This window comes from Solanum tuberosum, unplaced genomic scaffold, assembly GCF_000226075.1.
Source record: "Solanum tuberosum cultivar DM 1-3 516 R44 unplaced genomic scaffold, SolTub_3.0 scf00058, whole genome shotgun sequence".
Taxonomy (NCBI): domain Eukaryota; kingdom Viridiplantae; phylum Streptophyta; class Magnoliopsida; order Solanales; family Solanaceae; genus Solanum; species Solanum tuberosum.
Window position 1 is genome coordinate 181091 of NW_006238982.1, and position 16628 is coordinate 197718.

Here is a 16628-nt window from a genome sequence, read left to right on the forward strand (position 1 = left end):
GCCGATTCCTTGATATCAATTGGTAAGCCTATCTCTGATTCAGATCTTGTTCTCCAAGTTCTTTCTGGCCTACCTTCTGAATATCTCTCTGTTAGCACTTCAATCTCCACCAAAATTCCACTTCCTTCTTTTCTTGAGACCAGATCTCTTTTATTTCTTCATGAGACTCAATTAAATGGTATTTCCCCTGCCGCATCAGATTCTTCTACTGCTTTACTAGCTAAACATAATTCATCTTCTCAAGGACGTGGACGTGGAAGAAATTCTAATGGTGGTCGTCATGCCAATGGTGGTCATGGTAGAGGCCGTAACAACAACAACAACGGCTACCATAGAAACTATTCCACTACTCCTCTCCAATTTGCTCCACGTCCAAATGCTTCTTCCATTCTAGGTCCAGCTCCACACACTAGTACTTCTCCGTTCTATCCTAGTTATCCAGCAGCGCCTTCTCCTTTTCAATGTCAATTATGTTTTCAACCTACTCATACTGCAAGAGATTGTCCATCTCTTGGTTCTAAATCTTTTTTTATGATGTAGGGCCTTTCTATCATGACACAACTAATTCCAATCTATCATTCCCTTTTTGTAACATCCAAAAAATGGAAAAGATAACTTGAAAAGTTGTTGATGCAGGATTGTGCGAGCCCATGTACAGGATGTGTTACATTGTACAACTCTTGGTTTGTTTCTCTTAGTTGGTCTTTAGAGACTTGATTTTTCAATAAGTTGGTACACGACCTACCAGTACGACCAATCGAAGGAAGTACGGTCCGTACTTGGCCATCCGTAGTTCATAGCCTGAGGGTCTAGGACTTTGGCTGAGGGGCAGTGTACAAGGAGGGTTTAAAAATCATAGAAGTAATGATGGGTCATGGTTCTTGGTCCCTGGTTCGACATTAGAAAGTTTGGATTTTCTGTACTTGTTCCACGAAGGACCAGTCCGGTCCATAGTCCTATGTACGGTCTGTAAGAGTGGACTCAACAGTTTTAGTCGAGTTAATAGGGTCTTTTCCTCTTATTTTAATTCCTAAACTATTTTTAGGCTATTCCTAAGACCTACAACCATTTCTAATGTCAAATCCCTCCAGATTCACTCTTAAACTCCCAAAGATATCAAGTCTTCTTTTCGAAGGATTACTCAAGGTGAAGCTAGGGTTCTTCAAGTTTAAATCTAATTTCCATATTTTAATAAGGGCTTTGATAAGGGTATGTTCGAATTTCATCAATTGGTCCTCTTCACCCATTGAGTTCCAAAAGAAACCTAAATTTTTACTTATGATTTCTACCCAAATTTCTAGGGTTTTCATGATTCTTCTATGGATCCAACTGAAGTAAAGTTTTATCTCCACGAATGATCTTATTATGCATGATTTGATCATATTTGAACATTTTCACTACATTTTACATAAACTTGTGCTATATAAGTGATTTTCATATGAAATAAAGCTTTGAAGATATGCATGCTTTATGAATTGAAGTATTATGAATCAAGGATGCTTTTAGATAAAGCATCAAGCATATTTTATGAAATTGAATACTTCTAAGTAAAGTATTTTTTGTTATGAAAGATGATAAAGATTTACATGCTTTAGATAAGTGTCTCTTATTAATATGTAATGAAATTATGATTTAAAGGAGATATTTTTATGATTATTAAGTTGATGAATGATTTGGTATTAATAGATTCTTACAATTTCAAAGTGTATGAATATGATATGATTACACATGGTAATCTTTGGGAGTTTACATAGCAACAAGTGGATTTTGGGATGGATACTCACCGGCCCATTAGTAGAGATAGTGTTCTTTAGTAGAAATCCCCTTGTCTCATAACTACGTGCCCATGTAGGGCTTATCTCAGATATACACTAGCTAGTGGATCCATGTAAGTTCATGATTATGGTCCTTACCTTGTCAAGTAGGACACTATTTTTTTTGTGGGAGCAGTAAATTGAACTCCATATTATAGATCACATAGTTTATGTCGGTTGACGATATCTCCCACAAAAGACTTATGAATGGTAAGACTTTTAAAATTTTGCATTTACCGTATAACATATTTTATGAACGAAGCTTCTCAGATTATGTCATATTTTACTTTGTCATGCATTCATGATGCTTTCAGAATTATTATATCTTTATGCTTAATATTCATGCATCTTTCCTCATACTTAGTACATTACGAGTACTGAACTCATACATCTTTTGGGCCTATATTATTTTATAGTATAGGATCAGGCACTTCTAATCTAGCTTGCGGTTAGCACATACTCTATTTAGCTTAGCTAAGGAGTAGTCAGTCCTAATGCTTCGAAGACATGTCAGTTATAACTTTATTTTTCTTTCAAACTTTACTTTAATTTAGATTATTCATGAGCTAGGGCTTATCCTAGACATTCCTATTTAGTAGAAACTTATGTCTGATTTAGTATGTTTTTCGCATTGATGGTCTTGTACTCTGATTTTGGTATCAGATTAAGATGGTCATTTTGAAAATGATATTATGCTTCCATGATTCTTTCAATTATGTTGTTATCTCAGTGTCATGCTATTTCAAGTGGTTGGTTTAGAGTCCTTCGAGATTCAATTCACCATTTCATATCTAGGGGTAGTCTTGAGTCGTGACAAACTTGGTATTCAGAGCATCAAATTCAATTAGCTAAGGGTGTGTGCCAAGTGGCTTTTTAGTAGAGTCTTGTTTATGAGTGTGAAACATGCCACATTTATAAATAGAAGGCTCTGAGGCATTTAAGAAACTTCACTTCTTTCATACTACTAAAGTCGTGCGATTGAGTCAAAATCTATAAGGTTTTCTTCTAATTCATGTTCTATGCATTTCAGAACGATGCCTCCAAGAAGAGCCCTAGTGAGAAGGAACTTGAATGTGAAGCAGAAGCTCCACAAGCCCTGGTTGACCCTTTTGCCAAACCAGTCATTCATGCTGAATTTAGGCTGCCTCCAAGGTGGTTTTCCAATCCAGGACTGCTCAAGCTAATCTTGAGGTGGTAGCTCCCGTGAACCCAATTGTGGTTATGGTAGAAACTAGGATTCGAGAATTCACGAGGATGAATATTCCAAAATTCCATGGTTTTAAGGTAGATGAGGACCCATAAGATTTTGTTAATGGTATTCACATGATTGTTGACGTGACACGGGTATGACTCCAGTTGAGAAGGCGGACTTGGTTGGTTACCAATTGAAAAGGTTTCTTAAGTGTGAACCAATGGAAGGAAGAAATGGCAGTTGATGTAGGTCCTCTGAATTGGGAGAAGTTTAAGGGACCATCTCTATATTGGTTATTTCCCCTTTATGTGAGGGAGGCTAAAGTCCAAGAGTTCATATACTTGAGGCAAGGTAATATCAGTGTGATGGAATACTCTTTGAAATTTCACTCAATTGTCTGAATATGCTATGACTTAGTTGTTGATTCTAGAGCTCGGATGAGCAAGTTTGTTTCGGGTGTTTCAGAAATGGGGGTCAAGGAGTGTAGGACTACCATGTCGATCAAGAAGGTGGCTATTTCGAGATGGATGACTCATGCTCAACAAATTAAGGAATAAAAGCTTGATTAGAGTGCTAGGTAGACTAACAGGGCTCAAAATGATAACATTGACTTCTCTTATCAATTTAGACAAAAGTTCTCCAGCCCGACTTCATCTAGTTCTTTGCTTTAGAGGTTCAACAAGGATAGTGTATCTAACCTAAAGCCTCAAGGAGGTGCTTCTAGTGGATCTACTATCCCAACTTGTCAAAAGTGTGGCAAGAGTTATCTAGGCAGATTCTTAGCCGGTACCGATGGATGATATGGTTGTGGTAAGTTTGGTTATAGGTTGCGATATTGCCTTTTTGTTTATAGCAAGGGTAGAGATGGTCGTTAGATATAGCCTAATGCTTCTTCAGGTCATGTGACTCGGAAGGGCGCTTCTTCTTGCACTGGTGGTCACCGTCAGAATAGGTTTTATGCTCTTCAGCCTCAACATGATTAGGACTCTTCTCCAAAGGTGGCCACTCGTATGTTACAAGTCTTACAATTTGATTTTTATGCATTGCTTGATCCAGGAGCTACGTTGTCTTTTGTGACTTCGAATGTTGTTATGAAGTTTTATATCAGTCCCAAAATCCTATTAGAACCTTTCTCAGTCTATACTCATGTCGGTGATTCTATTGTTGATAAACGAGTATATTGAAATTGCCCGATCTCAATTTTTTCAAAAAGTCACCTCAGTTGATCAAGTAAAATTAGATATAATTGATTTCTATGTTATTCTTGGTAGTGATTGGATTCATGCTTGGTATTCCTTGATTTACTATAGAACCCGAGTGGTTAAGTTTCAGTTTCCGAATGAACTAGTCATAGAATGGAAATGTAGTAATTCCAATCCTAGAGGTCAGTTTATCTCGTGCCTTATATCTTGAAAGATAATTGCAAAGGGTTACATTTAACATCTAGTACGATTTAAGGATACAGATTCTAAATCCCCTACTTTTGAGCCTAATCTTGTTGTGAATGAGTTTCTAAAAGTATTTCCTGATGATTCTTCTCAAGAAGAAAATAGACATTAGCATTGACCTTCTTCCTGATACCCAACCTATCTCTATTCCTCTTTATAGAATGGCTATGCCAGAACTTAAGAAGTTGGAGGATCAATTAAAGGACCCCTCGGATAAGGGTTTCATTAGATCGAGTATTTCACCATAGGGTGCTCAAGTTTTGTTTGTTCAAGATAAAGATGGTTCTCTTAGAATGTGTATTGATTACTAACAATTAAACTAGGTCACAATTAAGAATAAGTATACATCCCAAGAATTGATGACATGTCTGATCAGATTCAAGGTCCTGGCTTCTTCTCCAATATTGGCCTCTAATCGGGTTATCATTTGTTGAAAGTGAGAGAGTGTGAAATTCTGAAGACAACCCCCAGGACTCGGTATGGTCACTATGAATGTTTAGTTATATCATTTTGACTAACGAATTCTCCTGTAGCATTTATGGATTTCATAAACTGATTTTTAAGCAATACTTGGATATGTTCATGATTGTGTTCATTAATGACATCTTGATCTATTCACGAAATGAGGATAATCATGCCGGTCATTTGAGGATCGTCTTGCAAATTCTCAAGGATCGCCAATTGTTTGCTAAGTTTAGAAAATGTTAATTTTGGCTGAGGTCGTTTTCATTCCTTGGCTATACTGCTTTATGAGAGGGTATTAAAGTTGATCCTAAGAAGACTGAGGTAGTTAAAAACATGCCTAGACCTCTCTGTCTCTCTCTCAAATGTTAGGATTTTCTTAGGTTTAGCCAGTTATTAGAGAAGGTTTGTGCAAGGATTTCCTCTATTGCTTCTCCATTGACTACTTTTACTCAGAAGAAGGTGAAAATAAATGGTCTAAGACTTGTGAGAAGAGTTTTCAATAGTTGAAGACTCACCTCACTTCAGCCCCGATTTCGACTTTACCATAAAGTTCTAATGGATTTATGATATAGGGAAAATGTACTAGTACCCCCCAGACTATGACCAAAATCCTAGAGACACACCATAACTAAACTAAGGTCCTATTACCCCCCCCCCCAACCCATTTTTTTGTAATTTTGTGCACCTTTTTGGCTTACATGGCATCCAAATATCTCCCACGTGCCTCAATTGTGTGGAGTCATGGAGTGTGCAACGTAAGACAAAAGGTGTACAAAATTACAAATAAAATAAGTTCAGGGGGTTAATGGGACCTTAGTTTAGTTAAGGTGTGTCTCTAAGATTTCAGTCATAGTCTATGAGGGTACTTGTGCCTTATCCCTATGATATATTGTGATTCTTCCAGAATAGGACTTGGTTGAGTTCTGATACTACTCGGTAAGGTAAATGCATTTGCATCGAGGCAATGAACACCCGAAAGACACCTCTCTATAGAAGTATAATCGGTCGTTGTTCAAATAAAAAACCTAACAAAGGCTAGGGTCGATCCTATAAGAAATGGAGTCTAAACTTAGCCTAATTTATTGTTAGTTGTACCCTTAGTTGGGTTATTTTTGTAAATGGGGGATGGTTGTGAAACAAAATCTTGATTGAATAATTGTGGTAACACATAACACAACAAGCAGGATTGAAAATTTAGTAAAATCAATAAAACATGGAACTAGGGTATTTGTGGTACAAACAAGTTCATAATGCTTTACACCTTATAGTAGTAACCTTGTCTAGTGTCTAGCATGCAAAGTCGGCAAGTCAGGTATATCCTAAGTAGATGGTCGCTCAAATAAGTGAATTTCACTACGCAACTTTGGTTGTTCTACGGGTGTATTCTTTACTAACCCTTACCCTTGACCCTAGATTAATTATCCCTAAGTCTAGGTCAAGATATTAGAAGAGGATTGATCTCTCCAAATCTTCGTTGTATAATATCTTTTCCCATTTGTTAGCTCCTTGGTCAGGCGAGTAGGAATAAGGTGAGTTCTAACATTGCGCGCTATTAAAAAGCAATCAAAGCAAAGAGAAAAACAATAAATTCATAAACACTATTCAAGAATTACTAATTATTCGGTCTACTTTATTAATTCCTCATGATTTCCACAACCCTAGTAGTGGAATTAGCTACTCATTCTTGTTTGATCACAATTTATATTAATTTAGTCAAGTAAATCATGAACTTACAGGAATGATTGTCACGACCCACATTGTACCCTAGGTGTAACATGGCGTATAAGAACCCGAGAGGCCCTACGCAACCCACTTAGCATACATCATACAATATAATAGCAATAAAGAGTTTAAAAGAAAGCATTTCATATATCAATGAGTTTGACAAAAGCAGAAGTCTAACATAAGTCTCAATAGCCATCTAATAAATCATAAGGAAAGTGATTGGGACGTAACTCATACATCTCATACAAAGTTTGAAACCAAAAATTACATAAAGTAATAAAATAGTTTCGGTCCTCGGAACATTGGACTTACCAATCTTTTACAGACCAAAAGGATCAACTAGCCACGAGTATGGGAGGTAGGAGCGTTAGACCCTACATTAGTGAAACAATGTAGGAACAAGTATGAATTAGTACTTGGAATATACTAAGTATAATAACAATTCATAAGAGTTATGAAATCATGCTAAAAAGGACTTTACATGATATGCAATGACCAAGCTAAATCATATGATAAAATATTGGAAAACATAACGCATGCACATGGTCAATGCAAGCTAAAAATTCATTAACACACTTAAGAGATACTTTATAAAGTAACCTTAGTTCATTATTATGGGAAGTGCACTATGTAACCGACATAGAACATGTGAGCTATAACATGGAATCCGATGTTTATCCCACACCGAAAAGAGATGTCCTTACTTGTCAATGTAAGAACCATAAACTTGAGCTAAAGTGGATCCACTAGCTAATGTCTATCTAAGACAACTTATGTTGGCACATAGTTATGGAATAAGGAGATTTCTACTAGAAACCCGACCTCTACTAACGGGAGAGCTTCCATCTCAATATCTGTCGGTGCTAAGTATAAATCCCACAAAAATAGTCATTATTCATATTCATCATATTATCCATGGAAGGTACAATTAAGCAACCCATCCAAGCTAAATTTCATTTTGAATAGCTCCTTAATCTTGATTCAACTTAGCTGAGAAAATCTTTCAACCTTATAAATCCTTTTTATGTGAGAATGACCTTTCACAACAAAAACATCGATGCTATACTCTCAAAGCAACCTTAAATCATTTATATCAATTTCCATATAAAAAAAATGGCATATCTTTATAAATTTATGTGGATGTGTTCACCAATCATAAGAGTTCGCAATAAGTGTTTAAGAAAAAGTATTTGTTACTTCGTTAAAAGAGGTGGCTTGAATTGTTAAAGAATTATGATATGAGTGTTCGTTACCATCCAAATAAGGAAAATATTGTTGCCAATGCTCTTAGCTAATTGACTATGAATAGTGTTTCTCACATTGATGATGATAAGAATGAGTTGGTTTGTGATGTGCATAGACTAGCCTGTTTGGGTGTCCATTTGGTTGGATGGAGGTATTATTGATCAGAATGGTTCAGATTGTCTCTTGTATCGGAAGTTTTGGAAAAACATGATAGTGATTTGACTTTTTTCGGATTCAACAAAGTAGTCTAAAAAAATCTATTGAGGCTTTCTTCCAAGGGGGAGATGGTATGTTCTGTTATCAACGTCGTTTGTGTGTTCCAAATGTTGATGAGTTGAGGCAACATATTCTATCTAAAACTCACAGTTCTCAGTATTCTATTCATCCAGGATCCACTAAGATGTACCGTGATCTATAGGAAGTCTATTAGTTGAATAGGATGAAGAAGGATATTACAGAATTTGTGGCTAAGTTTCTGAATCGCCAACAAATGAAAATTGAGCATTAGAAACCGAGAGGTATGATCCAAGATATTAGTATTCCTACTTGGAAGTGGGAAGATTTGAATATGGAATTTATGGAATTCATTACAAGTTTACCTCGTACTCTTCAACCACATGATTCTACTTGGGTTGTTGTAGACCGAATGACTAAGTCGGTGTGGGGATATTTGAATATGGACTTCATTACAGGTTTACCTCGTATTCTTCAACAATATGGTTCTATTTGGGTTGTTGTAGACCAACTGATGAAGTCAACAAGTTTTCTTCCTATAAAGACCTCCTATTCAGCCAAGGACTATGCTAGGATTTATATTTATGAGATAGTTAACTTGCATGGCATGCCTTTATCAATCATTTCATATAGAGGTACTCAGTTCACTTCTCAATTTTGGAGATCATTTTAGAAAGGAATTGGTACTCATGTTAATCTTAGCACAACTTTTCACCCGTAGGCTAATGGTCAAGATGAGTATACTATTCAGACTTTGGAGGATATGTTAAGAGCTTGTGTGATTAAATTTAAAGGTAATTGAGATGAACACTTACCTTTGATTGTGTTTTCTTATAATAATAGTTATCACTTAAATATTCAAATAAGTCTGTTTGAGGCTCTCTATGATAGGAAATGTAGGTCTCTTATCGGTTAGTTTAAAGTTGGTGAGGTTGCTTTGATAGGACCCGACTTAGTTCATGCAACAATGGAGAAAACTTGACTCATAAGGGATAGATAGAAGATGGCTTAGAGTAGACAAAAATCCTATGTGGACGATTGATTAAGAGAGCTTGAATTTGATGTTGATGATTAGGTTTACCTGAAAATCTAACCTATGAAGGGTGTGATGAGATTTGGAAAGAAAGGAAAGCTTAGTGTCATGATCCAAGACTACCCCCTAGATATGACATGGTGAATAAAATCGCGAGAGACTCTAAATGAACCACTTGAGATAAAATGACCCTAAGATACCAATATAATAGAAATTAAGAGATAAGGAAGTCTCAAATGAAGACTCATCATAACACTGAATTAGAGTACAAGCCATAAACGTGGAACATACTATGTCTGACATCAAGACTATACTAGATAATTAGTGACTATGACAATCCCTAGCTCACTCGAACAATATGAAAGTGAAAGTAAGTCTAAATCGACATAAAGGAAAATATATGGCATGGCCTCGAACCATGAGGACACACCAATCCAAAGCAAGCTGATAGGGTCCAATACTAACCATGACTTGAGTGAGGAGCATCTGAACCTATATTATAAAATAATATAGACACAAAAGATATGTACGACCAATACTCGAAATGTATTGAATATGGTGAAGGATACAAGAGTAAAACATAATAACATGATAGGTCTGAATCATGATAATGTTATGATCGGATTTCGATACATAATTGCAAAGTTGCACATCTTGAAAATAGCCTTATGACGTCACTTGTTTGTTTGCTCTCAAGAAGCATTGTTTGTAGACATTTTCTTGAACTAATTGATATCGTAATTTATGAGGACATGAAAAAGTTTAATTTGGGGGAGTTGATGAGTCGCAGATTTTGAACTCAACTTAGGTTTCTAGTTCACCAAATCATGTCCTAAATTGTTGTTTATATCCATTTCTAATGTAAAATTGCTTGAATTTTAGCTATGGGAGCTCAAGGACAAATGAAAGTAAAAAGAAGTCGAGTACGTAACAAAGTAAAGAAATTAACAAAGTTGAAGCTCACCAAAGCCACTCGGTGAATCGCTGAAAGAGTCCAGCTCACCAAAAAGTTCAGAGAGTTCGGCTAAAAAACACAAGCCTCCACGGTGATGTAAAACAGAAATCGGTGACTCGTGGAATGAACTCGATAGAATCCAATGGGCTCGCCAAATAAGACTATACCTTAAAGGTCTTAATTAAAATTGAAAAGGTGAAATAAATTTTAATTTGAAGAGATATGAATAATAGAATAAAAGTAAAAAACGAGAAACCAAAATAAATATATCTAATTTATATTAATAAAAATCTCTTGACTATTTTAAGTCAAGTAGTAAGCTAATAAAAATCAATATTAGCAATCTAATAACTTAAAATAGTGAACAATGTTAAAAAGAAAAATATAAAACATAAAACTTATTTGATAGTTAAATGATTCTTTGTCCTATTTATATAGTTTTGGTTATGAAGGCATATATAGGCGGAGAGAGAGTACATTTCATTAAAGAATAATATATATATATATAACTATTTTAAAATAATACGACTTAACATACTTGCACAAAATATCTTAATTTATAACTATTAAAAATAATATTTTAATATTATCAGCACATCACACGAATACGTATATTAATTTGCATAGTGCCAAATTAGTACCAGATAAATTCTCTTTTTAGAGACCTGAATTTTTAATAATTATTTGTTAATCATTAAATTCACTATATGCTCAACTCAATACAAGTTCTTGTCTTCATACTGAAACACAAACTTTACACCTTTTATTTAAATATATATTTTGCACTTTTCTCATTATTTAACCAATAATAGTTCAAATAATGAAACCATAATTAACTTGGTGAGATTTATATATGACTTACTAGACGGTGTCTGTTCTAGCATGCGATCAATATCCGTTATTTTTTTTAATCAATTTACGTGACATAGATAGAATTTAGAGAGTCAATTAAATTTAAAATAATTTATAGATATTTTAAGTTGTTAATTATTGAGATTTATAGTACTTTTTATGTAATTTTTAAATTATATATGTTATCTATCCTCCTTGTCCTAATTTATGTGTCATTGATAAAATTTTGAGAATTGTTATGTTACTCTCCTGTCCCAATTTATGTGACACTGATAAAATTTTGAGAATCAACTGAATTTCCTTTATGTCTTTTAATTTTGAATTTTTAATTAATGTGATCTATATTACTTTTACATCATTTTTAAACAATATATATTACTTATCTATCCCTATTAATTCGGCACCGATTTGAGGGTCAATCGAACTTTTTATATGCCTTTTAAATATTTTAAGTTGTTAATTATTGTGATTTATAGTATTTTTTAATATAATTTTCAAATAGTATATATTACTTTCTTTGTCCTAATTTATGTAACACTGATATAATTTCAAGATTCAATCAATCTTTTTTATATGCTATAAAATATTTCAAGTTGTTAATTATGGATATTTTCAATACTTTTTACGTAGTTTCCAAATAATACATGCTACTTCTTTTGTGCTATTTTATGTGCACCGATAGATTAATTTCAAAGCGTTAATCAATTTTTTTATATATATTTTTAAAAATACTTTAAGTTGAGAATTATCATAATCTAATGTGTCTAAACAATTTTTAAATATATAAAATACTAAAAAAAAAAAAGTTAAGCGAATTAAAACGAATGAACCAATTATTTTTTACAAAACTACCCTTGAAATGCCAAAGCAGACATGTTCTGAAACGCCCTCTTATAAGATTAGTAATATAACATAAGCACACACATGCATGCTTATAAACAATAGTATGGTGATGACCCTTAATTATTTCTAAAACATCATTATGAATAACAATGTAATTATACTTTAATAATCAAGATTATTTATCTAATTAAGATGGTTTAGATAAACCAATTTTAATATAATTCTCTCAAGACTTTTTGAGAGTGATGGTCAAAGTATTGGTGAAATATTTTCAAAATATAATTGATTTGGGGACTAAATCAAGACAAACATTATGTGTATTGATGATGTAGGGACACAATACTATGTACTGAAAATTGAAATGAATTAGTAGTGCTTTGCATACCCTAGTTTCCAATGGGGTACAAACTTTTGGAGAGAAACAAAACGAAGAACGGTCCTTAGTAGATGATGAGCAGCTTTCTGCTTTTACCATCTTTATTACTGATTCTTTGCGTTTCAAAAAAAATAGTCTAGTTTAACTTAACACAGAATTAAAAAAAATAATTTACGGTTTAAAGTAAAGTTATGTTAAATGTACTAATATATTATTTAATCTTGTGTATATAAACATGTCACGTGTAAAACTGAAATAAAAATGCCGTAAAAAAAGGATCATTCTAATTGAAATATACTTAAAAAATAGGTTTTTTTTTTTTTTAATCGGAGGGAGTATTAGTTTATTTATTTCATTTCCTTCTCTTTCTTATTCGTCCTATTTTAAGATTTGATTCAATCATATCAAGTTATTCCCAAACATATTCCCATTCCCCACACCTTACACCCATTATAAAATAATAATAAACAAACAAATAAATAACAGGTCTGATTTCACACTTTTGCTTTCATTTCTGTTTCTTTGTAATTCACCTTTCCATGCATGCATGATAACCAAAGAAAATACATTGTGGTCCTCAACTTGGTCATGTCCACCTTTGACTAGCAATCACTACATTATGTGAATAGGGTTTTGAGATTCTTGAGAATTGAGAAAATATGACTCGATTTATATCTTTAGAGGACAAAATTGACAATTGTACGGTTTTGGTCCTCAAACTTCAAAATTGGAGGCCCTTCCATGCATATTTTTTGGCAATTTCTTAAATTTATGAGCAAATTTTATTTAGATAAAGTTATTTCAATTGAGGATAATGTATATGATTCAAAGAGATCTCATATTTAATGTTGTTAACTTTACTACATAATAGAACTTCAAGAGACACATGCTTTCAAATTTTTCCGAAATTTATATTGCAATTGTCTAATAGAGACGTTTTATCATGTGTTCAAATGCTCAATTGAAATAAGTTGTAGTTTAAGTGTCTAAATAAAATTTACTTGCAGGTTTAAGGGGTTGTGGTTGTATCAAGCCAATATTTTTTTGTGTGTGTAATATTCTCTCCTATGTTATTTTCGAATAACGTGAAATCACTTATCAGCCTTAATTTATTGCATTCTACTATAATAATAATATTTTATCTGTCCCAAGTTATGTACATTTTTTAATTTTGTGAATTATATAAACATTTTTTTGACCCTTTTTTTTTACATGTCTATTGTTTTTTAAGGACTTTATATTTTTTTTTAAAAGTAATTTATTTGAGTTGAACAAAGGAAAGTTTAAATAGAAAAAAATAGTGTCCTTTGATAGCCTTGTTAAGCCAAGGGGCTTAATTGAACAAAAAAATTCAAGAGGGATTCTACATTAAAATTAGTAAACATGATGTATTGCATTTGCATTTCTATCTTCTCATTATTATGTGTCTGACCAACTTGAAGCAACGTAGTCAATGTTGTTTGATTTCAACGACCCCGCAAAAATTATTGCAACTTGGAAAAAGTTTTATGGAATTTGTAGTTGAATCTAATGATGTTAACTTCTAAAAGAATGCTTTATATATGGTCAAAATATATGACTTTTAATCTCTAAATTTTGTTTATAATCAAAACCAGCATTTAAATGTTTTTTGGTCAAATATAAACTTTCAAGATTCCATGAAATATAATTTGACCATTAGACCATCTTTACTTAAATATTTTTCATAAAACAGCGTAAGCCAAATTTTTAACGATAATTTTCATTTCTAATATATGTTTTCGTTATTTGACAAAATAATATTTGGACTTTGCTTTTCGTACTCTTCCACTAAAACTCTATACCACCAAATGCTAACAATAAAAATGTTTATATGACAAGACATAACTTACTCGAAATCTTGTAATTATTTAAATGATTGTTGTAATTTTGTTCATAATCCTTCTCATTGCTTTTCATGCATATATCATTTTCTTAGATATCTGAAAATCCAAATTTCTATACCTTATGTTTATCCTTTTCTTATGCATAAGTAGGGCCAAATTTCGTATACCTTATATTTAGCCCCACTTCAACAGAAAAGGAAGAAAAAATATTTATCCAAGAAATTCGTCTGATCGATTGTTTCTCCATGAAAATTCTATATTTGTTGGGTTCGAAAGAATCAGGGTCTCATGTAGAAGCTTACAATTGCAAATTGTGTTGGTGATAAATTAGATAACACATAAAACTATACTAAAAAACATAATATTATTATATAATTTGGCCATTTGGCCTAAATAATTTAAAACTAATATAAAAGAAACATAAAGCTATTGACATAAAATATCTCCATAAACAAAACTCTTAAATGTTTACATTATGGATGTTATTGTCTTCTTGATATGAGGATATGAAAATACGGATATTCAATTTATAGAGTTTCAATTTTTTCTTCTGAGAAAAGAATAACCAAATACGAAAGATAATTATATTTTTTTCTTTCAAGTAAAGTAAAAGTTATATGGTAAAAAATTCAGAGAAAAACTCTAACAATATTAACTAGAGAAATGGTAAGTAACACTCTTATTTATAATAGTGCATTAAATCCTACTTTAACTAGAAATATATTTTATCAATATTATGTTTTACTAAAGTCTCATTCAGATATAAACTAAATAAACTATATCAAATATCAAATCCTAAACCATTTTACTTTCTACTTGAAATTTTGAATTAGTCTAAAGCATTTATATTTTATGATGATTAAGTTGTTAAGCTGCAGAAAAGTAGTTAAACTAGGAAGAAAACGAAAAAAAGATCGAGTGTAATTTAGAGATAATAAATGATAAAGTTATTATATATGGTTTAGCTAAGATTTATAATGTGGGGTAAAAATGTCTCATTAACCTTACGTTATAAATTTACTTTAATGCTTTTTTGAATTATTGCCAGGGAGCATATAGACCTAATCATTTGATAACTTGTAAAAATTACACATTCAAATCTATAAAGGGAAATTTTGAGTCTTTGATCAAACTAACCCATAAAGAGATACTTTTCTTGTAAGAAGAGGAACCTAAATTCAATGATCATTCTCCTTTAAACTTTTACATTTAATGTTCCAATGATTTGTGGTACCCTCTTTTCATTTATTTTTTTAAAATAAAATGAAAACCACATTTCTTGAATATCTAAAAAGAATAGATCAAAATACTCAAAGGTGAATTTCATAGTCCATTGGTAAGAGGATATTGTGTTGACTGACAAATTTGACTCACTTTGGCCACTACATTTGGCTAAAGACACTCTTTTTGTCCATTTTGTTGGGTTTTGGGTCTCCTTTGTGGATAAATTTAGCCCAAATTTGACTAGCCCATTTTTGCCCATAAGTTCAATATTATGGTGCATATATAAGACATTTTTTTAGGTCTTATTTTAGAAGAATCACAAGAGTTGGAGAGCAGCCATAAAGAGAGAAAAGTGGGAATTTGGGCATTTACAGGTTTGTGGCTATATTAGACAATGGGTTGAGGATAATGTGAGAAATCACATTGTTGATGAGACACATGCTAGAAGCTTATGGGATAAGCTTGAGGCACTTTATGCTTCAAAGAGTGGCACCAATAAATTGTTTATGTTGAAACAATTGATGAACATCAGGTATAAAGAGGGCACTCCTATTTCTGATCATATTAATGATTTTCAGGTTGTTCTTGACCAGCTATGCGGAATGGGTGTAAAATTCGATGAAGAAATACAAGGACTATGGCTTCTTAATACTCTGCCAGACTCTTTTGAAACTCTTCGAGTTTCTTTGACTAATTTTGCTCCCAGTGGTGTTGTGACCATGAAATATGCTAAGAGTGATGTCTTGAATGAAGTGATGAGAAGAAGATCTCAAGGCTTATCTTCTTCAACTTCATACTCTGATGTTTGGTTACTGAAGATAGGGGAGAAGCAAGTTCAGAGGTCAGAATGACAGAGATAAAAGTAGAGGAAAGTTAAAGTATAGATTCAAGAATGTTACATGTGACTATTGCCACAAGAATGGCATATCAAGAAATATTATTTCAGATACAAGAGATATATTGTCACGCCCTAAACTCGAGGGGCGCAACTGGCTCCTAATGCCAAAACTCAGGCCCGAGCCGACCCTACTGATCCATTTGCTACTAGCACATGGCATCCACACGCAATCAAGAAAACAAACAAGTATATCTCGGCTTAAAACTAAGCCCTCGGCCGGTAAGGCCCCTGTCAACTGATCTATAAAAGAAACAGCTACTCCCAGGAGATCATATAAATAAATAGCCAACTAGCACAGAAGTCCTGATTGGGCCGTCGGGGCCACCATGATATCTATACCAAAACTAAAAGCAGGTATATATCAATACAATACATCAAACAACTCACAAGCTTTAGCAAACCAACAACATAGGCCAGTATGGCCATAACGTAGCTATACATCCCACACACTAGTCTGCA